The sequence below is a fragment of the Triturus cristatus genome, chromosome 10 (assembly GCF_964204655.1).
Source record: "Triturus cristatus chromosome 10, aTriCri1.1, whole genome shotgun sequence".
Classification (NCBI taxonomy): Eukaryota; Metazoa; Chordata; class Amphibia; order Caudata; family Salamandridae; genus Triturus; species Triturus cristatus.
In genome coordinates, this window is record NC_140593.1 from 399,840,878 (window position 1) to 399,868,724 (window position 27,847).

At 43.0% G+C, this 27,847-nt stretch overlaps 1 long non-coding RNA gene across 1 annotated transcript in view; it reads left to right on the forward strand.

Moving 5' to 3' along the window:
* LOC146789512 (uncharacterized) overlaps positions 1–25,958 on the forward strand; it is a 271,104-nt gene extending 245,146 nt beyond the window's left edge. The window contains exons 2-3 of the long non-coding RNA XR_014970110.1: positions 11,159–11,253; positions 17,540–25,958. This is a non-coding gene — a long non-coding RNA (uncharacterized LOC146789512). The remainder of the gene's footprint in view (positions 1–11,158; positions 11,254–17,539) is intronic.
* The last annotated feature ends 1,889 nt before the right edge of the window (positions 25,959–27,847 follow it).

Sequence of the window (27,847 nt, forward strand, 5' to 3'; positions counted from 1 at the left end):
TCATGGTAATTTGCAAATACTTTGAAAAATGCACTTTTGTGCATTTTTCAAAGTGTCATGTTGCGCACACACATGCCCTTAGAGCATGTGTGTGTGCAACATATGTGCACATATCAATTTCAGGGGTGCAATAGGGTGTCATTTTGACACCCTTGCACCTTTGAAATTGCATGAGCAATTTGCGAGTACCTACTGGTACTCGCAAATTGCTCATGCAATCTACAATTCATTCCTATGGGCCAGGGGGCCCATAGGAATGAATGGGATGGTATTCCTTAATTGCTACTCGCAATTTGCTAGTCGCAATTAAGGAAAGTTAAGGAATCGCTATTTGAATAGCGATTCCTACATGCATAGCCTTTTGCTATTCCTTATTAGCGAATCCTTATTTTTCGCTAATAAGGAATCGCAAATGGCATTGTTGATGCATGTGCCAGCTAGATGCTCCCTCAGTCGTAGTTTTTTCTCTTGGATCAAAACTACCTAAAACATCTTCCCCTGCCTGCCAGTTTGCAGATTCTTCTATTCCCTCCTTCCCACAGGGTCAAACCCCTATTGGGGAAGGCAATGTGTTATCGTCAAGCCATACTGCTGGTGCTGTGATGTCCTCGAAGCGACGATGCGTCGCCGATGAAGGGAATGTTTCGGTTCCGACTGGCGCAAAGTCGGCGATGTGTGAATTTTAACAGAGACAGCTTGAAAAACTCACTTCCAAGGACCCAGGACTGGATTATCACCACTTGGTAGGGCAAGACTCACAGTTGGCAGAGTCCAGAGGCTGTACCAGGGTTGAATGAAGTCTTTGATGTCCTTGAGACTTCAGAACTGGGGGCAAGCCAGCAAGCCCTTGGAGTCACTTGGTTCTTGGGATGTAGAAACGCTGGTCCAGTCCTTCTCACTACCAGGCAAGCAGGGCAGGCACAGCAGAGCAGGAGTCCATCAGAGTGACAGCCCTTTCAACAGTACAGTAGTCCTCCTTCTTGGCAGTGTTGTCAGGTCCAGAAGTGTACTGAGTTGGTGGTGTCAGGGGTTGAGTGCTTCTACCCAGTTGTGCCTTTAAAGTGGGGGATACTTTGAAGTGCACAAGCTCCCTTCCCTTCCTGCCCTGGCTCCAGAGTCACTACAGGGGGGGTATTCAGTTCTTTGTGTGGGGACAGGCACAACCTTGTTGAGGTGCATGTGTCCGCTCCTCCCTCCCATCCTGCCCAGGATATTCCATCAGCCTGGTGATGGCCCATCAGGCCCACCTGAGTTCCCTTTGTGTGTGACTGTCTAGCTGTGTATTCCGAGACCGGCAGAGGCACAGAATGGGTAATGCAAGAAAATGCCAACTTTCTAAAAGTTGCATACACACATTGTATCTAGATAGCATTGTTTAACAAACAAGTTACATCGACCCTCCGCCTTCTAACTAATTGGATGACGGGAGCACCCCTGGGCCATCAACGGGAGAGTTTTCGGGTCATAGAGGCTCCGCAGCGGAAGCGCGATGCACATCACAGCTTGGTGTTGCTGGCGGCTATGATTTTCAAAGTGCCAAGGAACTGAGGTGCAGCGATGCACGGAAGACAGACTGTAGCTACCCAGGGCTGTTCGGATGCTCTGGCCCCGTTGACTCGGTGAGTGCTCAGCGCTGTTACGGCATGCCCCTACACGGCTGGCCGGTCCGGAATGAATGCACTCCGCCACCAGCAGTCCTTGCATCCCCACAGGGACATCTGAGGAGTGCACTTTTACTTTTTTTACTTTTTGTGTTTTTGTGTTTTTCGCCAGTGAGATAGTAACGGATGCGGACAGATTGTCCTGCTGTTTCCTTGCGGACACCTGAAGAATTTGCCTAAAAAAGCAAATATTGCTGAAGTGTTAGTTCCGAATCCACCCAGTATCCCTGTTCATGCGGGGAAATCAGGACTTCCATTTTGGGTTTGCTTTCCGTCTCCGTCCACTCGGGTCTTGCCCAATTTGTTCATGGGCATAAAAAAGAGACTATTGTCCCTGCGGCCCTCAAAACTGAAATTGTAAGCGGATTACCGGATTTCAAGCCCTCTACTGAGGTGGGGCCATCTTGGATAGTGCAGCCCCCAGCTCTATAAGGCTCAGTGAAACTCAGAAGGTATTTTCATTAGATTTGGGCTCGTCTGGAAATCCTCTGCCTCTAACCCCCTACTGTGAAAGATGTATCCAATACAGTGTATAACTGTATGTCTTCAACCTTGTAACAAAGCTTCCAGCCGCACTGTTATCCACCCAAAACAACGATTCCTCAACTGTAATGCTGGCTGATCTATGCCGCGACATAAGAGCGCCTAGCAGAGCTTCAGAGAGGTACGGCTCCAGGAGTATGCAGGGAGACTGCTCAGGATTAGGTAGGGAAGGAGTACTCTGAAACACCCAGGGTCCCCCTACCGCTAGGATCCTGCTCAAATGCCCAGCACTCACCACTGATGCTGGGAATGGGGAAGATCTGCGGACTTTGGAACTGTCCCTTCCACCTCTCCTCTCTCCACTCTTGACCTGGGGGCAAGCTGGAGAATGAGGCGGACGGCGTTTACTAGCAACACCGTGACTGGTACTCTTGATGGAACTTTAACGATGCCCCCTGTGCGGAAACCAAAACTGTCTGTATCTAACGCGGTGCCCGAGATACTTTGGCTGGCGCCCGGTGTAGCTGTCATATGCAGCTATAGAGGAGTTTGGCTCTGGTTCACCCCTCGGCCGCTTCCTACCCAGCCGGACATCGTTTTCCTCACCTCCCCGTTGTGTCTTCCTACCTACATTCCCTACCCCTGTTTACCATTCCCCCTCTTCACTACCCATAAGACGTGTGTACGTGCTAATAATCTCACATTATTGTGATCTCATGTATTTTCTTTTCTCCTATGTCTATACTTGTCTATGTAATTATGGAACCTGTAACTCTCCGATCCTCATGTAAAGCCAGCGCAATGTAAAACTTTGCAAATAATACCGCGGTGCCCGAGCATTTTTGGCTGATGCCCGGTGGAGCTGTCATATGCAGCTATAGAGGAGTTTGGCTCTGGTTCACCCCTGGGCCGGCACCTACCCAGCCGGGCATTGTTTTCCTCACCTCCCCGTTGTGTTTTCCTACCTGCATTCCCTACCCCCACTTACCATTCCCCTCTACCTCTTCACTCCACTTAAGACGTGTGTACACGCTAATAATTCTCACATTATTGTGTGATCTCATGTTTGTTTTTCTTTCTTTTTCCTATGTCTATACTTGTCTATTTAATTATGGAACCTGTAACTCACTGATCCTCATGTAAAGCAATGATACCTCCGTGTCTAGTCAGCGCTATATAAAACTTTGCAAATAAAGTTACTAAAATAAATGAGCCAGTGTCCTTAATTCAGAAGCCCATGTGATTTATTTAACTTTTCTTTATCTAATTTCAGAAAAACGAGATTATTGCATTTTGATCATGTCATCATGACGGCCAATACTTTATTTTGCAGCATATATAACCAACACAGTGAAAGAATACATAACAAACAAATTGTTGCACAAAACGTTAAACAAATATGACATATCAAAACATAACGAGACATGTAAGACCAGTCCCTTACTATATTCAAATACACTAGGCGGAAGAATATATTTCAACAAAGAATGTCTTTATATCCTGCCAGTGTTTATGGCTCTGGGAATTACAGTTTTGTGGGGTGTTGTCAATTTGAGAGAGGTGTTGGTACAGAAATCTCTCGCAGCACACCCTGTAAGTGCCTTATCCCAGGAGCTGGTGTCAACGCGTTTCAAACCCGGATCTATTGGGGGGTTCTCATCAGGACTTGGACCTGGTCGTGGCAACTGAAAGTAAAATAAAAAAACTTATGTTTTACAAACTATTGGGAACCCTGATCCATTACTGTGTACTGATTCAACTTAGCAAGGTACCTTCAATGTGTTAAAAGTGCGGGAGGGCTGCAAAAGATCCTCAATAGCAATCCTCAGCAAATCGTCAAAGTGGAGTGTGGAAAATGTTTTTGTGATACCTCCATTTTCTGTCAAGAGAGAGTGTATGAATATTTCAATGGTGATATTGAACCTTCACTGTGAGTTGACAGAGTGCAAGAAATGTAAAGACTTACCTGTGTCTGTACAGTTCTTTGGTTTGTTCAGATGTCCTGCCTTGTTATATGTAATCCACCAGCATGAATAACAGACGTGTTGGTCAAGCGTGGAAGAGACCACTTGGGCTATTTTTAATGGTGCGAGAATAGTCTTAATTGCATCCCAGCACCTATGTACTGTCGCAGCATGCTTCAAGAGTTTCAATGCTCTGCTGCGTGTTTGTTTCAACCACACGCATTGAACAGAATTCAATTTAATTTACATGTACCCATGTGGAATCTGTAAGCGGTCGCGCTGTTTGTTAGTGGCTGGTGCACAGGCACTCTACCGCGTGTGTCATTTAACCATATGCGTTATCAACTACTGTAAACGTTTACGCGATGCAGAGTTTACTATACAAGCGATTACTTCTTCTCTGTGTCACTTGCCTGTAGGTAGTTGATCACTCCTGGATACCTCTGCGTGCTTCTGCTCAGATTGCTTGTTGACAATAACTTCCGTCAGCAGCCTCTTCGAAGAACTGCATGCAAGTTCTGTAATGGGGCGTTCGGATCCTGTTTGTATGGCTAAGCCGGTTTCATTGCATTCTGGGTACCGTAGTTCTGCCAGAGTTAGTTCACTTCTTGAGGGGTGTTTTAAGCCTGTTTGGTACTTTCTAAAAATGGCATTTTCAGACTGACAATTCAAAATTTACCATAAGTTATTTTAAATTGTGAGTCCAGAGACACCAAACTCGAAATATCTTTTTTTTTCCCCAATTGGAAAATACACTTGAATGAAATAAGGTAATCCCTATTTTAACCTATGAGAGAGATAGTCCCCTGTACCACTGGGTGATTTTGTTTCCCTCCTATTCCTCTGTAACTATAAAAGCCTTTGCTCTCATTTCTGGTTTTGCGGTACGGTCTTAAGAAATGCCCAGCCCTGCCACAATACAAACACAGTTTCTGATTGTGATGGCATTGCATTGGTTTAGGTTCCTCTATGATCTTGTTTTCCGATCTTTTATTATTTTTTTGTGCATACTACGACTACCTTGGCATCTGATTTGACTTGGTCTCCTTTGATTCCAGAAAGACTTTGGTCCAGTCTAACCACTGAATCCACCAAGGCCTCACAGGATTAAGGTGGGTTTACTACTTGTGCCAGTAGATCTTTTAGATCGTCGCGAAGAGCTCTATAATACAGGGAAGCCCTTTGCAGTAGTAAAAAACAAATTTAATATGTTTTCACTACCAGGACATGTAAGATTTAATAGTGCATGTTCTACTTTTTAGAGACACTCAGGGATGTGGAATTCCTATCGCCCTACGCCCAGGACATATTGTTTGGGGTCAAGGGCAACACGTTCTCATGTGTATTTTGTCCTTGGGACAAGTAGGCCCAACCCCCTGAAGCACAAACCCTTTGGCTGCCAGTTTGCACTACCACATTATGGTTCAGGGAAGGGCACTGTCTGCAGTTAAGGTAATATTTTTGTCCATATGTTAATGCTGTTCAAACTTGTATTTATGGTTCATTAATTGAAAGCCTTTTTTTATTAGGGTGAGCGCTCGAAGTAAATGTTGTAGGCTCTGACTGCACTACTGACAGTGGTTCCAGTATAAAAAAAGTGTACACATGTTTTCAAAGTTTAGCAATATGAGGCTATGCATAATGCTCCCAGAATGCTCTCTGATTTGATGCAAATATTTGCAGAAGCTTGAAAGCAATATTGATGATTCTTTGCTTTCAAAATAAAATGTTCATAAAAAAAGGAAAGCAGGAAAAAAACACTTTGCTAAACTACTGTAAAATTTCAGGTACCATTTCTTTGCAGCATCATTTAGTAACGTGTTGATGCATGCTAGTATTTCCCAAAAATATTCATAATGGAAAATCAGCGTAACCAGTTTCAATATAAGATTATGGTAAACAAAAATAAACAAGCATTGGCAAAGCCAGCAGGTCTGACATTTGTGGTCCGCTTTTTAGTTTTGTCAATGTGTGACTTCTTTTGGCATGGCTTTTGTAAAACCTTATTGGTGTGGGAGCTGCCAAGCCCTCACCATTATACCAAACATTGGTAAAAGCAAAAATAGTTTTTGGTCTCAAAAAGCACACACTGCCACAGTAGTTACTGGCACTGAACAAAACTACTTTGTGTGCCAATATGCTCCCTGTGAAAGAGTAGAATGTTGTCACTCACAGTGAAGCCAGCCGATACAGAGAGAGACAGAATTTTAATAAATATAGAAGGTCATGGTCAACGCCAGACCAAATTAGGGGCCAATTATTAAAGAAAATCTCAAACGTGCACTCATGGTATATGTCCTTGTATCAAGTGTAGCAATGCAGCTTTCATAAATACCCAAGAATGTACAGAAGTAGGACAAGAAATAGTACTCCTAGAAAATATTTGTGAACTGCATTTCAGCATGAGCAAATATGCATGTGTAGATTTGCTCATGCGAAAATCTGTGTTTGCAGGTTCACTTTCCCTCCAACCACTTTTTCCTCCAACTCTGGAAGAAGGTTGAAGTCTGCCATTGTCAGGAGTACATTTCCAACATTTCTCAGTGTGGGAAAAGAATAGAGAAGAGTTGTTGAAAACCCTTAAAACAAGTTAGTAGGTTTGCACAATTTCAAAAGGGCTTTCTAACCCTGGAACTATTGCTTACCATTACCTTCAGCCCCAGTATGTAGATCTGCGGAAATGTGGTAACATAAGGGGATTGAAGTATTCAAACACTACTATGGTATGCGCCCTGGCATAATCAGAGAGGCTATATCAGAGCTCCTATATAATGAGATTGCGCCCATAATTTGTCGCCACACAACATCGTACCAAAGGGACAAGTGGATTTTGATACAGGACAAGTAGATTTATGAAACAACCTGCCCCATGGACAAGTAGATATGTTATTAAATTCCACAACCCTGACACTTCACCCTGATCTTAGGGCTGTCTAGGGCCTACCTTAGGGGTGACTTATATGTATTAAAAAGGAAGGCTGGGGTCTGGCAAGTGGGTTAACTTTCCAGCTCGACATGGCAGTTTAGAACTGCATGAGGCTTACTAAAGTGGGTGGCACAATCCGTGCTGCAGGCCCACTAGTAGCATTTAATTTGCAGGCCCTGGGCACATGTAGTTCCCTTTACTGGGGACTTATAGGAAATTAAATATGCCAATTGAGGATGGGCCATCGTTACCATGTTTTAAGTAGAGAGAGCATGCACTTTAGCACTGGTTAGCAGTGGTGAAGTACCCAGAGTCCTAAAGCCAACAAAAACTATGTTAGCAAAAGGGGGGAAGGGGTGGGGGGACAAGAAAAAAGTTTGGGGTAAGGTAAAATGTTTGGGGAAGACCCTGCAGAAAGGACCAGGTCCAACATACTTCTTGATAGTTAAGTGTGCAGTTTGATAGGCAAGTGTGAGGAGGTGAAGTTAGGATACATCCAGAACCAACCACTGGATGGAGAAGTTTACGAGACCGGAACTTCTGTCAGCAGGGGGACCCATTGTGGGAGAATATGATATCACCATCAACGAGAGACTACCAAATTGTATCATGACAAAACAAAATAGCTAGGTTTACTTTTCACCAGAAAACCTGTTTCTGAATGGGGAGGAAATTTACCTACCTGGGAAGGGAGAGCAAGTAGGTTTCAGTGAGCAGGAGTAATCCTAATAGCAAGGAAACAGAACGCTAAGAAAGCAATGGACTGTTGGTGAGAAGTTCTTGCGCTGGCAGAACAATGGGCTGTCCACCAGTATTTAAATCTGCCCCAAAGGCCCCATGTTTGTACTATTCCACTGGACGTCTGTGTTTGTCAGCATTGGATTTATACCTGACTTTTTGTGAATGTGCGCTAAATGTTCTTGGAATTTGTGTACTGCAAGAACAGGTGTTGGAGTTTGAGTTTCTATTTTAATCATTCTAGGAAGAGCCCCTGTGGCACAATAGAAGGGCGAATACCCCAAGGACTCATTGGTAGAACTGTTATAGGCAAATTCTGTGTTCCACAATGAGTCCTTTCAAGAGGACCTGTCCTGTAAGGTTTGCAACGTAGTAATTGTTCCAGACATTGGTTTACCCTTTCTGTTTGTCCATCTGTTTGAGGGTGGTGGCTGGAGGACAATATAACCTCCATTACCATTACTTAACAAAGGACCCTTCAGAAATGGGAACTGAACTGAGAGCCCCGGTCTGTAATCGAAACGGAGGGTATACAAAAACGTCCGCTAGTTCTTTTGCAGTGGGTAAGCCTTTTAACGGAGTCAAATGTGCCACCTTGGTCAGGCGGTCAGTAATAACCAATATGTTATTATAACCCTTGGAGGTAAGAAGGTAAATCAATGATAAAGTCTAATGACACTGTGTGCCAGCGTTTTGGTGACATAGGTAAAAATTACAGAAGCCCTGAGAACCCGCTTACCGGAACCTTGTTGAAAGCGCGTAAAAGAAAAAACTGACAGCGCGTCTGAAAGGGGCATATATGGATCCTGTTGATGTCACATGCAGTGAGCGACGTCACTACAGAGTTGCATGACGCCCTCTACCGACAGGTGGTTCTCCGATACCAGTATGGTGCTTGCGGAGAATTCTAAAGTAAGAAATCTGCGGCTAGATCCTGTTTCTACCAGATAAGGCGTTGTCGAAGGTAACTTGTTCTTCTGAGTCAGTATTATGTTCCTGATGCAACCATGTCATGAAGTCATGTGTGGACATGACCACCCTTTCAGCTATTATAATTAAAGGAGGGTAGGGGTTGCACTCTAATGGTGAATATCCAGATCTAGAAAAGTTGTCAGCCATCCAGTTTTTTTCCTGGCTGAATGGTGTTAAAAATCATTGTCATTAAAAAATTGTGAGCAACGTAACTTTCTGGCTGAGACGGCTTGGATGTATTTCAAAAACTGTAGATTGCAATGATTGGGTAAAACAATTATCGTACGTTGGGCCCCCAAGCAGTAGTGACACCATTCCTCGAATGCGGACTTGATGGCTAGCGATTCTCCATCTGCAACAGCATAGTTGCATTCTGCAGGATATATGCCCTGGGGTGTAGTTGGCCAGTGGTAGGATCTCTCTGTGTTAGCGAACCCCCCCCCCCCCCCCCACTAAACACCCCCCCTGGGTGACCTCTATCTGTAATGCATCAGCTTCGATCGAAAATGGTCGTGAAGGGTCTGGCTGGCAAAGGATCAGGGCTGAAGTAAATGTTTCTTTCAGTAGTGTAAAACTGTGCCTGATGAAATTTCAGTTCCATCGACCGCCCTAATGATTTCAGACCTAGATTTATCAACTACTGGGATTCCTATCTGTTGGGCAAATTAAATATCCATGAAGTTACCTGTGGCCCTGAAGTCCAACAACAATTCCACTGCAACACAATGAGATCCAGGCAACTACAAGAGATCACCAGCTATGTGAAAGTGGGAATATAAATTGTCTCAGGAAGTATTAGCAAGTTGATGGGAGACAATGTTTTCTCCTGTACCCTGAGATTTGGTCCCCTGTACTACTGGGTATTTACGTTTCCCTCCTATTCCTCTGTAATTGTCTACGTTTTCGGTCTCGATTCCAGTTTTGCAGTGCAGAGTTTTAAGAAGTGTCCAGCCTTGCCACAATAGAACACAGTTTCTATTCGCGATGGCATTGCTGTTATTCCTTTAGACAAAGGATCTCAAAGTCTTCCTATTTGCATTGGTTATGTTCCCCGATAGTCTTGTTTACCAGCCTTTTTTTTGCATACTACCACTACCTTGGCATCTGAATTGGGCTCCTTTAATTTCAGAAATACAGTGGTCCAATCTAACCACTGAATCCTCCAAGTCCTCACAGGATTGAGATGGGTTTACTACTTGTGCCAATAGATCTTTTAGATCGTCGCAAAGACCTCTGTTATATAGGGAAGACCTTTTCTACTCATGCCACTCAGATCCAGCCACCAAGCGGTTAAATTAAGGTAGATCCATTAACAGATGTTTGTTGCCTTGCTTTCAGTTGAAGAGTTCTGAGTCTACAAATTGCATGAAGGTACGGCGGTTAAGCAGCTCCTTTATTTAGGCCTTGAACTCTGTAAAATTCGAAGCAGGTTATCCCTTTCAACAAAGATAATTCACCAAGCTCCCACTGTTCCACCCAAATAGGAGAGAACAAAGGCCACCTAAGACAGGTCAGCCAAGAAAAACAGCGGTCTACACCTAAAATGCAGATGGCACTGGTGTAAGGAAGTTGAAAATTTGCCAGGTTCTCCGCAAAACCGTTCTGGAGGGACAAGTGGTAGATCCAGGGGGTGTGACTGTGTGGGAATGCTGACAAGGTCACATAAATGAACGTAGGGATTTTTAACAAAAGTATTGTCTTTGAATGAGGAACACACGCCACCCCAGACCAGAAGTACCAGAAAGAGTTTCTAGAGTGTCCAACCTATGTGTAAGACAGCAGGTGTTTTCATGAGTCTGTCGTAATCCCTTTCTCATGTTCCTGATATTGTTCTGTAAGGCTATCAAGAGGTGTACCACCTCATTAAGGGTGGTAGTCTATGACTCTATCACATTCAAATGAGATGTATATGAAGGCCTGCTTTCTGTGAAGGTTCTGGGCACCAATGTTTTGATGTGCGATCTCATCGAGGTGGGATGATTTTACTGAGGCTAGCTTCTTACTCCACCCAAGGACTCCATAATCAGCCCAATGGGGAAAAGGGAATGGGATTGAGAGAATCTTCCTCTCCAGTGTGTATCGGTCTGGGCTAGTTGCACATGAGCGTTCTCTTCGTCACTAGATGCACTTGATCCTAGATGGATGAACTGTCCAGTCAACTGTGTGAGAGTAAACAATATGTCAGTATGTGATCCTAGTTCCCACCCTATCCAAGCGCCCCTGATAAGTTCAACAACTGAGCTTACCATTCCATTTTCTCTTTCCCAGTAATCTTTATGTAGGATGTTGGTTGCGGGATGAGAACAGTTTACGCTGTTGAATCAAAATGCAGTATCAAGTTGCACTGTTAAATCACAATGTGCTCTTTATCTTATCAAAGACTCCAGGTAAATGTTAATGTCTGTATTCCTTAGGGCACTTCAGATTCTATGGATGCCACGTGGAAATGTGCTAACTCAAGATGAATGAAAATTCAAGAATCACTTCTGGAAGAGCCCTACCAAGGACTGTAAGTTTGGCCTTTCTAGCACTGCACATTACTGTTGGTTAGTAGTTTGGTACTCTGTTGTCTTTCTTGCTTTTTGTTTTATCTTGATCCTGTTTGTTGGAGAATGGCAATGCTGATAACTGATGTCACAGGAGTTGAGCGTCCTAGGAAACTGATGTCGCTGGAGAAACTGAAATAGATCATTTGCAAATACGCAGCCCACACCTGCAGGTAAGTTCTCACTAACAGGCAATGGTGACAGGTGGGCATGGCTTTTACAGCTGGCCGCACTCCAACATGGCTCCCGTTCTAGCAAGAGTTTGAAGTTTCACAGGAGTGTGGGGGACGGAGGGGTCACAGCCTGGAATGATGTGGTGAGAAGGACTGCGCGAGTGTGCACATACAGCAAAGGGAACTAACCCAACCCTTCCTGGTCGCTCCCCACTTAGCCAGCTATGCGCAGTGACCCTGCTCAGTTATCAAGGCTGCTTTCACTGGTTGGAGCTACTTCCATTACTCTGCTCCCAAACATAGTATGTGGCTCTAAGCTGCAGTGGTGGCCCTGGACACCCATGACACCGATTTGTTATCATCTTGGATAGGATCTTGCCACCCAAGTTTAATATGGACATTAGACGATATGATGTACGGTTCAGAGAGTCTTGGTCTGATTTCAGTAACATTGGTACAACGAATTCACACGATGTTGGCATTAGCATGCTGCCTTCTCTGGTGATCGTTGGTCTTATCCACTTCTAATAAGTGCCCAGTCAGCAAATTCTGATATATTTTAAAGATATCCAGCAGGAGGCCTTCACTGACTGGTTTTTCCCACCTGATGCGGTTTTATTGCTGAATCGGCTTTATTGTCTGAAATGTACTCCTCTACATGCTCGGTCCCGACTTCTCTCAGTTGTGTTTGTAATAAAACCTTCTCAAATAACTCATTAATGTGTGTCTGTTTATGTAGTGGGTGTCTGTCTTGGTGACGGATGGCCATTATAGCCATTGGTCGAGTCTCTGATTGAATCTGTTTGGCCAGTAAGCAACATCATTTATCCCATTCTGAAACTCACTGTGCTAGGTATTCCCTATAATCATGCATCCCAAGCCTATTGTTTATGTCCATGTGGTTTCACCTCTTGTGTACTAACTACTGTCTTCTTCGTTCAGATCCCACTTCTCCTTTTTCAAGTAAGTGCAGGTTGTTTCCATGCCTGCTCAGCTGACCAGGAAGTATGTGAAAACTTTACATGCTTCCCATTCAGTAAGGTTTTTGTCCGTGGAGACCTCATTAGTGTAAAAATAATGTTGTATTTACTCCACGCTTATACCCTTGTATGAGGCATCCTCCAGTGCGGATGCCTGCAATCGCCAATTTGGGAATATGACCAATGTAGACTATTCCCATTGGAAGGACAACAGCAATGGGCTAGCCATGGTTGGATGATTTAATGGGCAGGCATTCCATTGTGTGTGTATATATTCCCTGAGATGTGGTGATATAAATATGTCGGTGTGTAACACTTGTGGGAGAGTAATGAGGGTATTCTCTATTCGTGGGGAGAATCGCTTTCTGTACGTCAGTCAGGTCCCAGTCCTATGCTCATATAGACAATTTAAATGCTAGTTTTTGTGCTAGCACCTCTGGCAAGGGAAGATGTGACCTATCTTTGTTAATGTCTAACACACAGCTAAACCATTCCTGATAGGAGCACACTTTATGTGAGGCCTTGGAGATCAGTGGCAAAGCTGTATGTAGATGACCGGCCGGGACCCTGTTAAGGGAATATAGACCTAGGATATGAATTTTTCGCCATTTAGCAAACCTTTTACATAGACATACCTTCCCTTTGAGTTAATTTGCTTCTCCCCTGACAAGAAGGGGACCCCCAGTCGCATCCAAAAACGGACAATAATGGCAAACGTCAAATTATTGGTTTAGTACATCAAACCTTTCCACCTATTATGGCTCTGATTCTCTCTCACTGTGAGATTTCCCTGTTCAGAAAGTGAACTGGTTTGCTGCTTCCCATTCAGTGTCTCCCCATTCTATTACGATACCTCTAACCGAGACCATAAGCTCTACATGAGTTTGCGCCAAAGTGCATGTGGAATGTCCATTCTTCCCCACCCTCTAAATCAGGTCAAGGGCTGTCTGAGTAATCACTTTGGGATGCATAGCCTCTTTGTCACCAAGGAAAGCTGATGTTCCTCCTTTATTGGTGTTGTTGGAGATGTCTGATTTGGAGGGTGTCTTGCTGTTACACAGGGATTGTGCTGCGGCTGCCATAAGAGCTCTGGCTTTCACTTCCCTTGCCTGTTCCATGTTCGGAGAGTAAGTCTCACACAACTGCCCAGTTGATACAGGTCTTTTCCTTTCATGCCATGGTTTGCGTTTTTGGTTTTCTTAATGTTGTGGTGTAGCAACCTGTGATTAGGACCCATGCTGTACTGCCCATTCCCTTGCCACGTATGGGTCAGTAAAAATTGAAGTTTTGTCTTTTGTTAGGTTTTTAAATTTGGCCAAGCAAGGGACATGTTGTAGTGCCCTCTCCCCGAGTTTGCATTTTACTCCATAAACAAAGCTCTATGCAGTTAGGCAGCCAAGGTGTAGTCGGAGAATGCCAGGATTCTACAGTTTTCTATTGTAAAGTTTTGAACCTTTCTAGTAGGCTGCAATATGATATCCGAGTCATCAAAGTGGAACCACTTGGCGACTATCGACCTGGGTTGTGTAGTACCCAGTGGTGGACATGTGGCCAGTACCTTATGTGCTCTCTCAGTGAATGAAGGATGGCAGTTGTCTCTGGCGTTCCACTTTGGTCGAAATCTTGTTTTCCATTGAAGTGACCATGTCTCTGTGCCTTCATGGACTCCCACCACACGTATATTACTTATTCTGGCACGTCCTCCTGAAAATGGATGTGGTCCATTAGGCCTTGTAACTGCTGTTGAAGACTGGACATTTGGAGTTGGAGTATCTTTAATAAGGCCTCTGTTTGTGTCACTCTCTCTGCAAGTTTCTTCTGTCTTCATGCAGCAGGCCAATGTCGATGGCAGCTGCATCTACCTTGGCTTCCAGGGAAACCCTGGTGGTGCGGACTGATTCTACACCCCACCCCCTTACTACAGCAGTCTGAGAGTGGTAGGGCCAGCACCATGGCAGCCTTAGGCTTCCCTATCTTCAAATGTTGGTGCACTGACTATCAACAATATCCAATGTTATAAGGGGAGCCTATTCAGAGATGAATTTGCTGCGGTTGTTAACCTTCAGCCCAGTTTTCTGTCCATGGCATTTGTGATAAGAGTAACAAGAAGGAGTTCTGCCTACTGAAATAACTAGCAACCACCCAATTACATGAGATGCTCCCTAGATCTGTCCTTCCTGTGTGTGACATGAGGCATGATGAGGAAAGGATTTAGCTTTTCCAGTACAAGGCACCACTCAGCATCTCTCAGAGTTGCATGTTTCTGTGCAATACACAAGGCAATGTTGGTTCGTCACTTGAGGCTACTAGTTTTATGCCAAAGGTGGCACTGTGTTTACCTTAGTCTTTCAGTGTGCTTGGCACAGTCGCCATGCCAAAGGAGTTATGCAGTATGTGCAGCTCAATCTTGATGTAGAGCTCACCACTTCTAGCTTGTCATTGTTCTTACTCCGAAGCAGCACCTTTGTGCGGCTCTTGGAATCCGCTGCACTCCCCTCCAGTTCTTTGTCCCTGTCGGGGCCACGCCCGATGAATGTCCAGCAGACTGCGAGCCTCTAGCCCACACCCACTTCAAATCATTCTGTGGTGCACTTCAGGGTGCCATCCCTGTCCTATCCACCTGGTGAGGGAGTCCATGGAGAGCGGATGGGTTGTTGATGCCGCTTGTTTGAGTGATGTCTCGTGTATGTGTGTTGGAGACAACCGGGTTAGAGATCTCACTATGGTAAAGTATAGGAAAAAAATATTAAATGTTATTCATTTAAAAAAAAATATTAAACATTGTTTAATGTAAAATTAAATGAAAATACATCTTATTAATAAAATTCTACATCACATCAACTCATCAAATTAAGTGTTTATTCAATATCTTATTTTCTTTTAGAAAATTCATTCTAAAAGTCAAAATATTTTTTATTATTTTTTAACATTGATTCCTTTGTGGTATATTTTAAAATCCCTGCCTCCATTATGATTTGTTTGAGTGTGTTGCAGTAACTGTGAGTGTCCATATTTGGTGCTAGACTTACTTCAAGGCCGGGATGGAGTACATTTGTGACTGTTTTGTGGCCTTTTGTGTGATAGTAATTTTTGAAGTGTTTTTTCTGAATAGCAGTTGGCTTGTTGTGTTGTTTTGTGGGTGGGTTATTGTAGTAGCATGTCATTCCCATAACCCCTTCTCACCCCTCCCCAACACACTACAATTTAGTAGTAAGTATTCCCTATTTTCCAGGCTCTCTCCAGTTCCGCCTACGTTTACTACAAAAACATATACTTACGTACGTGGAGATCTCCACCAAAGTGGTGGAGCGCTCTACACTGAACAGCTAGGTGAGGTGGATGTCTCCACCCCAGTTCGGTCTCTGCCATAGGCTGGTGAATATCATTTTGTAGTATGTGAGCAGTACTGCAGTCGTACTATTTCACATACTACACAATGCAGTTTGTTAATAGGCCTATTGGTTTATAATTAATTTGTTATAAATGGCTTTCATTGAGATAAAGTAGTGTGAATGGCAGATTCATTGCAACTAGGTTACAACAGTGGAAAGACAAAAACTGTCTGCCCTCCCAGTCCATCAGCAGTGTCTCCAGAGAACCCAATCTGGAAAATCACATTCAACTGTATTTTACTCTGTGTGTAATTTTATCCTTAACGTCTTGGTTACTCACTTGCAGTATTACAGTCTGATTATTCTAAGACTTTGCATATCGGAAAGATGGTGTTGTTCACTATATATTAATATTTTTGAAATACCCCTACATGCCTTTTTGAGCATCTCAACGCAGTCCATGCTCTCTGAAGCTTAAATAATTTAACCATATTTTAAGTACGGAGTCTTGTTGTTGACGAGGACAGTTTAGTTACCCTAAATATAGAGAAATCTTTGAGTTGTGTTGGTGGTTGTGGGCATGATAGTTCACAATCTGAATCTTTCATAAGGGACGTTTCTCAATCATTATGATGTGTACTGAGGTTAGACTCTTATCTCATTATGTCCGTCCATTCGGTTTAGAATGTTTGCTTATGTGTTCTGTTTTGTACTCATGTTATCAGTTGGGGCTTGTACTTGTCTGACTGTGGATACTTGTTCCATAATAAATAGGTGTCAAAAATGAATTATGTTCCACCTCTTTATAGCACTCTCTTCAAGGGCATTGTGCAGCATCTGGTTTATTCCATTGACCGCATGACCGTGTTCACCAATGTGTTCTGGGGATTTCATTATTCATTCCCCTGTAAACCAGGTTAAAGTATCCGGCAAGCATTACATTGAGAGTTTTTCAAGGAGGAGTTTGTCAAGTATTCTCATTTCTAGTCCACATTCTGAACCAGTTGCATAGAGGTTCTCAGCTCTTTGAGGCAATAACATATTTGTTCCAGCAGATAAGTTCCTTCATGTTAACCCTGGGCCATCATTTTGGCCAAGCTCCCGTTACTACTGTAAGCCCACTGTGAGCTCCAGGACTTAGCAGGATCCCTCATTCCAACATGTCTTATGAGCTCTAGGTGGCTAAACTACTGTATTATCAAACTTCTTTAATATGTAAATGCTGTATTTTTGCTAACTAAAAGAAACCCTTTGCCTGAAAAACAAGAGCTCCAAATTCACAGGTTACGTAGATTGCCAGATCATATACTCCTGATTGACCGGGGCCTTTATAACAATCATAAATAGCGATGTGAGGTTTTGTTAGATGCTGAATACCTCTGGAAGGGTGTTCCATGCACTGGATCTTTGAGTGGGAATCACTTAAAAGCCGCTGCCTAAAAGTGAAGGTCTACTTATTAGCTGAAACTCTAAATGACCTAATCAATATATTTCCATGTTCGCACTTTCCGTTTTTGCCCTCTACTTTTTCAACCCTTCTACAACCTTATTGTCATACATCTTCCTCTATCTTTGTTTCTTTTAAGATATTTACTCCGTTACAGTCTAAACTTTTTCACTCCTCCTAACCTGCATTCGGTTTACTGGATTATATGTTCCTTTTCCCTGTCTACACTTAAAGGTTGTAGCATGATGTGCTGCTCTTGCCCATGTTTCTGTGCATACTCTCATTACTCAACTTTCTGCACTTTCTGTTTGCTCCAGCCCCAGATGGATCTCTTTGAAGACCATGCAGCTGAGGACTTGAAGAAATTTGTTTTTTTTCTGCTTGGATCATTCCAGGAAAGGAAAAACAGGATGAAAAAGCGGCCAGCATGAAGAATCGACACCCCCCAACTTCACTGAGAACCTGCAGCTAACTCTCTGCATACACAATCAACAGAGTGCACATGATCATGACCTGTTTTACAGCAGGTCCATTACTCTTTGGCCATCATAGCACTGCAGCTCTATGGTGCTACGAAGCTGTACCTCATGGTTGGTGTTAGGGGTGTAGCTGTACAAATACTGTTTGATCTCAATTTTATTTTGTCTCCTAGCCTACAAGTCTGTGGTACCACACCCATTCTAGTCATCGTTCTCTTTTTTTTATCTTTCTGTGTTTCCTGATAAAAGTCTAGCACAAATGTAGATTGGTTGTACCAGGGAGACATTACAAAATGTCTTACATTTCCTACTTGTAGTCAGTTTAGGTAACCAGGTTGAAGAAAATACTTATTTTGTCAGTGGTTACCTTTGAAGGTTTCAGTTCAAACAGCAGTTGGGTCCCTTGTTCTAGCTTCCACTTGATTAGAGAAACCTATTTCCTCCATTTAGATAAAAACACATTTTAAGGGATTGGATACAAAGAACATGGCCATGTGGTCAGCAAATGTAATAGATTTAGGCAGAATAAAAATCTAATTAATGAAAGAAAGGAATGGCTTTACGGTCATGCCCATGATTTGAAAAATCATAAAAACGGTCTATTTCAAAAATGTAACCCGTAAGAAATATTATTTTATGATAGAAGATTGCAGAGTATATAGGATTGGCATTTAGTCCTTCATGGAGGGATCATTAAAAGGCAAAATGGTTGAAATATTTTCAGAGCTAGCTGGCCATAGCGCTAGGGTCCAACTTCAGATGATTTGTTGAAATGGCTCAAGAAATCTTGCATTTTAACAATAGCAGCAAAACATTCACCTCTGTAAATTAAAAGTGTTCCATTATCTTGGACTAACAAGCGCTCTCCAATAATTGTTATAATTCTTTTATTTAGAGCTTCATAGCACAGTTTAGACATTTTCAAGCACTGGAGTAACAGAGGGTCTTTTCATCCAACCTAATGGTACTCCATGTAGTGACCTCCGAATGATTAAATATTGAGCTGGCTTTTCAGAGATCTAAATTTATAAACCATAGATGGCAGGAAATGAAGTGAACATCTTACTGTAGGAGCCTTTCTACTGTTTATGGATGGATATATAAAGATGATGTATTTAGAAATCTTGGAAAAAAATACTGCTGGTTTTAACTTCCTATTCCTTTTACCAAAATATTTGTGATTAGGAGAACATTATAACAGATTGAGCCTGTATAGATCATTCAATAATTTGGAAGATATTAAAAAATGGGAACAGATTTTAAGTTTGAAAGAAAAGGATGAATACTACTGAGAAGGCTCTTAAAAATTCTTGAAACAGCTATTAATCTCTTGATTGGTAAATCCCTCATTGAGGAAACGGCTATTAATCTCTCGATTGGTAAACCCATAGCCAGTCGAATCATAAGGTTTGTTTTGTGACCAACCTAACAGTAACTCAATAATTTTAATATATGCTGTATGTTATGTCTTCTGTTATACACATAGTTAGATCCAAATATGTGGGTATGTCTGTATATCTTTATATATGTATTTTATATTTAGTCAAAGCAAAAAAAGTAAAAACTCAACAAATGTACATATATTTCATTACATATATGTGCATGTCATAGTACACAAATACATCTAATTGACATAACATAAGTGGATGGATATATATATGACTGTTGGAGACATGTGAGCTGTAGATCACATGCTTTGCACTCTCCTGCCATCTAGTGCTGGGTCCGGATGTTTTTCTTCGAAGAAGTCTTTCCAGTCACGAGGTAGGCGACTCCTCCTTTCGGTGATAGTGCACATGGGCATCGACTCCATTGTCATATTGGTTTTTTCGGCCATCGTGTTCAGACGTGGATTGTTGCGCTCCGGTTCGACGCCGTTTCTCGGGTTCCCCTTGGTGCGCAATCCACTTACCCTCGACGGTATTGTTATTCGACTGCATTTTCCATTCTCCGCGTATTGTATTGTACAGAAAAATCTCTTTCGATCAGAAACTTCGTGGAAGGCCGTTGGGCCTAGCCGCGTCGGGCCAGCTTGCAGATGATGGAACGGACTCCATTTAAATTCCATCCCGGGTGCTAAGCCAAGTACCCGCGCACGACTCGCACGATGAACAGGACTGCGACACTTGCAAGTCCTTCCGATCCAAGAAGATCCTCCATGACAGTCGGGCTTCAAGGTCACAAAATGCAACATCAACGCAGCGGCTCCATTCCGGACCTCTTTGGAGAAGATTTCGAACAAGATGCCGACAACGCACAAAAATCTGAGAAAGAGGACGAGCACATTTTCCTGTCTGAAGAGTCAGACATGGATGAAGACTTTCCGCAGGGTCAGCGTACCGTGAGTACCAACACTCTCCTTCCCCAGACTGTACCTCTGCCCAAGAAAAATGCTCCGGTCCTGCCTCTGCCTTGTTATGTTATGTTATGTTATTGTAGTTTATAACGCGCACAGCTACTCCTGGGAGTGTCCCGGCGCGAGCTCAGAGGACAGAGACACAGAGGCAGTTAGAACAAGAAGGTTTTCAGGTGCTTCCTGAACAACAGTGAATCCTGAGTAGCACGCAAGGATAATGGCAGCGCATTCCACAGCAAAGCAGCCTTAGAAGCAAGAGATCTGCCCCCCATGCGATGAAGACGAACGCGTGGGGTATTCGCAAGAAGCTGGGAAGATGATCTCAAAAGCCTGGTAGGCCTGTAGAAAGAGAAACGCTTCCTAAGATAGAGAGGCCCTCCATCGTATAGAGCGCAATGAGCAAGAATCAAAGCCTTGAATTCAACGCCTTTCTTGACTGGCAGCCAGTGCAGCAGGTGGAGCGTAGGTGTAATGCAGTTTCTGATGGGAAGATTAACCACCAGCCGGGCTGCTGCATTTTGGATAATCTGTAATCTTTTAAGTAGGTAGTCAGGAAGGCCAACGTAAAGACCATTAGCATAATCCAGGCGGGATAAAATCAGAGCCCTGACCACTGTTTCCTTAGCAGGTCTAGGAAGCAAAGGTAAGAACTTTCGCAGGGATCTGAGAATGCTGAAACAGCAGCCTGTAAGTTTCTTAATCTGAGTCTGAAAGGACAGCTGCTCGTCAAACCAGACACCCAAGTTCTTTACCGGAAGCCCCGTGCAGGAAGGAGAGGGATAGGCAGAGGGCCAAAGAGAGTCTCTGAAATAGGGAAGAAATTTGCCGTAAAGTAAAATTTCCGTCTTGTCCTCATTACACTTCAATTGGGTGCCGAATAGCCATTGAAAAACTGCTGACAGACAGCCCCGTACTCTGGTGGTAGAGAAATCAGATTTACCCCATGTGAACAGGAGCTGAGTGTCGTCTTCAGGCCAAGGTCGGCACCGAGAACAGGTTTCCAACTCCCCGCCTTCGGGCCCGGCACCGAAACAGACATTAAAGCCTACCGGCTTGGGATCGAGTCGGCCCCATTCAGGCACCAAGCCGAAACAATCGGCACCGAGACCTAAGCACGTTTTGGTAACAATTCCTCCGCTACCCAAACCGAAAACCTCTTTGGATCCGAGCACTTTGACACCAAAAACATCGGCACAGAAAATATTGGCACCGAAACAAAAAAGCACTCCGACCCCGTCAAAAGACCATTGTTTCGATGTCCCGCCTTCAAACACGAACTGAAACAAAAGTAACTAGTTATCAATCCCAAAACTGGACATACTCACGCAAAATTGCCATTGAAATGCAAACCAGAAACAGAGGACACCTACCATATCCCTCTTAAAGGAAACATGTTGGAATGTTCAGCTCCCCTCCTCCTCTATCACCTTCTAACCCACCTAGCCCAAATTTGTTAACTCCCACAAATTCACCACCACCACAATCACCTGACAACCAGGATGACGGGGATAGGGATGCGGTAGACCACAAAAGTACTGATCCATGGGACGATTAGATTACAGATCCCAAGGCGGATAATGATCCAGACTTATACCCTACAAAACCCTCTCCACTTTTGATAATGTAGGGTACATAGAGTTAATAAATAGGGCTGCCGAATATCAAGGAGTTCAACTTCATAAGGAGTCACTTGAAGAAGATTTTCTCTTTGAAACTCTAAGTTCTACCCAGAGATACACCCATACACTCCCTATGCTTAAGGGTATGCTTAAGCATGCGGACAACATTTTTAAAGATCCCGTACACGCAAGAATCCTTACACCAAGGGTAGATAAATAGAAATCTGCACCCAGCTTATATCAAGGGTCCATTACCATTAGATTCCCTTGTGGTTTCTAATGCCTGTTAACGGGCAAACTCACAAACCTTGGGGGATACCCCTCCGCCGGAAAAAGAATCTAAATTAATAGATGCCTCAGGGAAAAGAGTGGCTGCACAGGCAGCCAATCACTGGCTATTGCCAATCCTCAGGCTCTTTTGGCTAGATACGACAGAGCGCACTATGATGAATTGGAGCTATTACTTCAATTTTTACCTGACGAACACAAAGCTTAGGCACACAACCTGATTCAGGAAGGGAAACTAATCTCAAACACTTCCATTAGATGCGCTTGAGATGCAAGTGACATTGCCGCTCGTTCAATCAACACCAGTGTCTTTCTACACAGGCACGCCTGGCTTAGAATGTCAGGGTTTAAATCCGAAGTCCAGGCTTCTATCTTAAATATACCTTTTGATAAGGAGCATCTCTTTGGTCCTGATCGTAGATACTTCATTAGAAAAGATGAAGGACACTTACGTTGCAAAATCAATGGGAGTCCTGCAGTCCCCATCCAATTAGGGTTCCTTTTGTCGCTCTTTCTTCGGGGGGGGGGGCTCCAAAAGCATGTCTACAGACAACACCTCAACGTCATATAGAGGCAACAGTCAGTCATCCGGTTTAAGAGATTACTTTCGAGGCAGATATAGATGCAATAATGGCAAGGGAAGAGGTAAAGGTTACTCAACCCGCACCTCCCCCTCAACAAATAAACAGGGATTTGACTCCTCTTCCCCCGATCATTCCACACCTGTCGGGGGACGTCTCTCTCAATTCCTTCCCTTCTGCCATACAATAACTTCAGACAGATTGGTCTTAGGAATTATCCAATCTGGTTATTGCCTGGAGCTTACCAACCATCCCCAACATCCTTCCACGTTCACACAAAATGTCACCAGAGCATCTATACCTCCTCAGACAGGAGGTTCAATATCTTTTCCAAAAAGGAGCTGTAGAGCCCGTCCCTTTACAATATCATGGATCCTGCATGTACTCCCTATATTTTCTAATACCCAGAAACGACGGCTCTCTCAGGCCTATAATAGACCTCAGAGAGTTAAATCAATACATTCACTCAGATCACCTTCACATGGTGACACTTCAACGAGGGCTCCCACTACTACAATAAGGTGACTTTCTGTCTACTATAGACCTAAAGGATGCATATTTGCATATCCCAGTACATTCCGCTCATCACAAATATCTCAGGTTTGTGGTAGCGGGAAAACACTACCAGTTCAAAGCCTTCCATTCGGAGTCACCACTGCTCCCAGAGTATTCACCAAATGCCTAGCAGTAGTCGCTGCGCACCTGCGAATACAGCAGATTCATGTCTTCCCATACTTGAACGACTGGCTCATCAAAGCCAGCTCTTACTCAGTATGTCCAACACACTCAAATACCACTGCAATTGCTGCACAATCTGGGATTTACAGTAAACGTATTAAAGTCCCATCTTCAATCCTCCAACACACAAACATATTTGGGAGCCACTCTCGATACTTAAAACACCTTAGCCTGCCCCAATGCAGTCAGAATCTGCAATATGCAGGCTCTAATTTCACAGTTTCAGACCAATCTGCCATTACCACCTCGAGCGTATATGCAACTACTGGAAATGATGGCGTCTTGCATCATGATAGTTCCCCATGCAAGACTTCAAATGCGCCCCCTTCAGGAATGCTTAGCATGTTAGTGGGATCAGTCTCGGGGTCAATTGTCAGATCTAGTGTTGGTAGAAGGCCGCACCCATCACTCTCTGCAGTGGTGGAATCCACAAAACCTATCTAGAGGGCGGCCCTGTATCGACCCAGTTCCACAGACAGTGCTAACAGCAGACGCATCGCTCACTGGTTGGGGTGCTCATCTCCAGACTCACACCGTTCAAGGATTGTGGAGTCAAAAGCAACTTCATATAAATCATCTAGAGCTGCTAGCAGTATTTCTAGCGCTCAAAGCCTTCCAGATTTACAGTGCAGGCAAAACTGTCCTGATGATACGCACCGACAACATGACAGCCATGCATTACATACAAAGCAAGTGGGGGGCACACTCCCTCCAGCTGTCACGCCTTGCACAAGGTATTTGCAGGTGGACCATACATCACAAAATGTATCTCCTGGCAGAACATATCCCAGGAGTGACCAATCAGATCGCAGATCTTCTCAGCAGGCAGAGACAACAGATTCACGAGTGGGAACTTCATCCTCTAGTTCTCCTCCCATTCTTTCAGATGTGGGGCTTTCCACAGATCTGTTCGCAACACACAATAATGCAAAATGCCCAAACTTCGGCTCCAGGTATCCACACCCATTGTCCAAAGGCATGCACTATGGATGAATTGGACAGGGATTTTTACGCTTTTCCAGCTCTCCCACTAATACCACTTGTGGTTCAGAAGCTCAGACAAACATCCCTCACACTGATCTTAGTAGCTCCCACAAGGGCCCGTCAACCTTTTTTCACTACCCTGCTGGAGCTCTCAGTAGTTCCTCATCAAAGACTACATCACACACCCAGTCTCCTCACGCAGAGACATGGGGAGATAAGACATCCAGATCCCAAAGATCTCAACCTAACGATCTGGCGCTTTAAATCATAGAGTTGAACGTTCCACCAGACTGTGTGAATATCATTGAAGAGGCCAGAAGGCCAACTACACGGGCTTGCTTTGCAGCTGAATGGGAGTGGTTTGTTATTAATTGTAATAACAACCATATCAATCCCCTAGATGCCTCTATTCAAAATTTCATTTGTTACTTACTACATTTCCAGCAGTCCGCTTACACATCCATACGCTTACATCTCACTGCATACCTTTGAAACAGACCGCGCTTTCCCCTTTTCAGAGTACCCATTATAAAGGCTTTTATGGAAGGACCCAAAAGAGTTATTCCACCAGGACTTCCACCTGCTCCAGTGTGAAATCTTAACCTTGTCCTTACCAGACTAATGGGTCCACCCTTTAAGCCATTGCACAAATGTGATCTGCAATTTCTCACTTGGAAAGTTGCTTTCCTCATTGGTATTACATCACTGAGGAGAGTGGGTGAGCTTCAAGCACTAACCATAGAGAAACCATTTTGTCAAGTCCACCACAACAAAGTGATCTTTCACACCAATCCCAAATTCCTACCCAAAGTGGTATCTGCCTTTCATATCAATAAATCTGTTGAGCTGCCTGTGTTCTTCTTTACTCCACCAGATTCAGTGGCGGAACGAACTCTACACACATTAGATTTAAAACAAGCATTATTGTATTACATAGAAAGAACAAAACCTTTTTGTAAAACTAAACTGCTCTTTGTGGCGTTTGCTGCACCACACAAAGGCAATCCTATCTCTAAATCAGGTATTGCTCGGTGGATAGTTAAATGTATTCAAACGTTATGCAAAAGCAAAGAGGAATCAACCAATTCCCCATAGAGCGCATTCCACCCGCAAACTAGAGGCTACTATGGCTTTCTTAGGAAACATCCCCATAGCTGACATCTGTAAAGCTGCAACATGGTCTACACCGCATATATTCACCAAGCATTAGTGTGTAGATGTTTTAGCGAAGAAAAACAAAGTGCAAACATCTGGACCCAACATTAGATGGCATGAGAATGCAAAGCATGTAAATCTACAGTTCTACATGCCAAGAACAGATGCTTACTGGGTAAGTTACATTTTCCTTACACTCTTTCTATGAAAATATGTCATAGTGTGTAAATCTGGTTAAAGTGAAGCTAACTGAAAGAGTATTACAATATATTTAGATATATAGATACATTTGAATATTGAAGCCACAAGATACATATGCATATTAGACCATGTAAATATTGCTGCTTTACGTACATATGGGTGTATATATAAAGGGGTTTATGCCTTCTACTAAAACATTTCTTCATGACTTGTGTATATATGTATATGTATGCATGAATATCACATCATTACATATTTCGATTTGGGAGCATGGCTCTATACATGTATATGTTCATTTCATGTATTTTTTTAAATAAATAAAAATATTTCCTTCAGTCGTTGTGCCATCCCTCCTCTCTTTGACTCATCCCAACCTTTCTGACTACTATGAACTCCCAAACATATTTTCCATACTCCCCCCTCCTTTTTAGACAATTCATCCAACTAACATGCACACATGTCCACTATTCCCTATAAAAATGTACAACTTCCCTTTTCTAATCCACTCCCATCATTCTGTTCCTACTCAAAACCCTGCTAAATGCACAAGAACTGAAGGGCACAAACTTAACACAACTAATACGCGGGTTAAAATTAAGAAAACCCATATTAATGTACTAACTATTTACCTTAAACTCAAATGCAGAGTAGCATACTACTTGCTTCAAAGCGCATCAGTGCCTCATCAGGGGTAATAGGCATTATAAAAATACAATTACAAGGGACAACACAAAAAGGAAAATTGCCACATTTATATAATTTACATTTGAAATTCAGTATTCGTTCTCCAACATGCAAAATGTGCCACTAACACATTTCATGTTTTCAAGACACTTGGACCTTTAACTTGTATCTTTCCATGAGTCAAAAGAGGAGCAAGCAACTGTACTGTAAACACAAACTAAACACAGCTATTATACACACATCCCAAGTAAAAGTCTTGCAAAGATGATTTTAAAGATGTTGTAACATTTTCCTGTGTCTTACAAATCAGATACATAACTCAAAACAATTCCCATTGTTTCAGCAGCCCAACTCTGTTTAAATGTAACGGTTTTGTGTATCCGTTATTCAGTAAGAAATATACAACACATGTGCCACATGTTCATGCTCTATGCAAAAAAAAGCATAATTTGTTTTACAACTTATACTTGAAACATTGAAAAAAAACATATGACATTTCATTGTGGAAGTTTAATCATGAAGAACAATTTAATTGTGACTATGCTGATAGCCTTTCGCCCTGCCTGGCCCTCAGCAGCTTTCATCAGGAGATCAAACAAGATATGAAGATAAAGAAATTAAATGTCAAAATAGGGTTACATATCTTACCATCTTCAGCCTTCCTATAGGTTTGCACTAAATACACCAATATCCTTTAGATATGTGCCACAAACCTTGTAAGTAAAAAAGAAGGGCTAGCAATGTACAAGGCCCAAAAGCCTAATCTGTCAAAATTCAATTGGACTTAACACAAACCCACATTCTCACAGAAGGTCTTAAGGACTTATGTACCATGTGGGTTGAAGAGAGAAATAGTATTGACTGAAACCCTATTCTTCTGTTGAATTGTGATAACAAGCATCTGGGCGTGGGCATACAGTTCACGAGAGATGAAGGGCATGCTTTTGCACAGCAGCGTCATTTAGAACTATGCTGTTTTTTCTGGCTATATTTGTAGATGTACAGGGATTTAGAAAGGAGTGCGAAAATGGAGGAGAAACCAACTTAAATGATCCATAATTACAAAGCAATTTCCACATGTAAGTATGACGTAGCTATGCATATAGCTTAATGTATGAATGCAAACCAGTTTTTGCAATTCACCAAAGTTTGTTTCATGCTTGTAAATTCTTTTACTCAAACTGTGGTTTCTCTGTAAGTAGCTCTACATTTGTTTGCTGGAAGTAAGCATTCCATAGTGGAAATGGCAGGAATTTGTGAACACACCCAAATGTCCAGGTTTATGGATAGTCATAAAATATGTCCCAACACAACCTCGCCTTGAAAAAGGTTGTGGAATTATTCCTGTAGGGGACATGAATAACTCAATTTCTAGGTAGAGATGGGCAAGGGAACACCATACAAAGTGGTACAAGTTAGGGAAAGGGTTTCTTCATGAGTGCATGGATAGGGTTTTGTATAGTGAGAGCAGCTACCCTGAAACCTGGAGGGTTCCAGCACTACAAACACAGGATAGGCAGTAGGAAAAAGCAACTCGGCT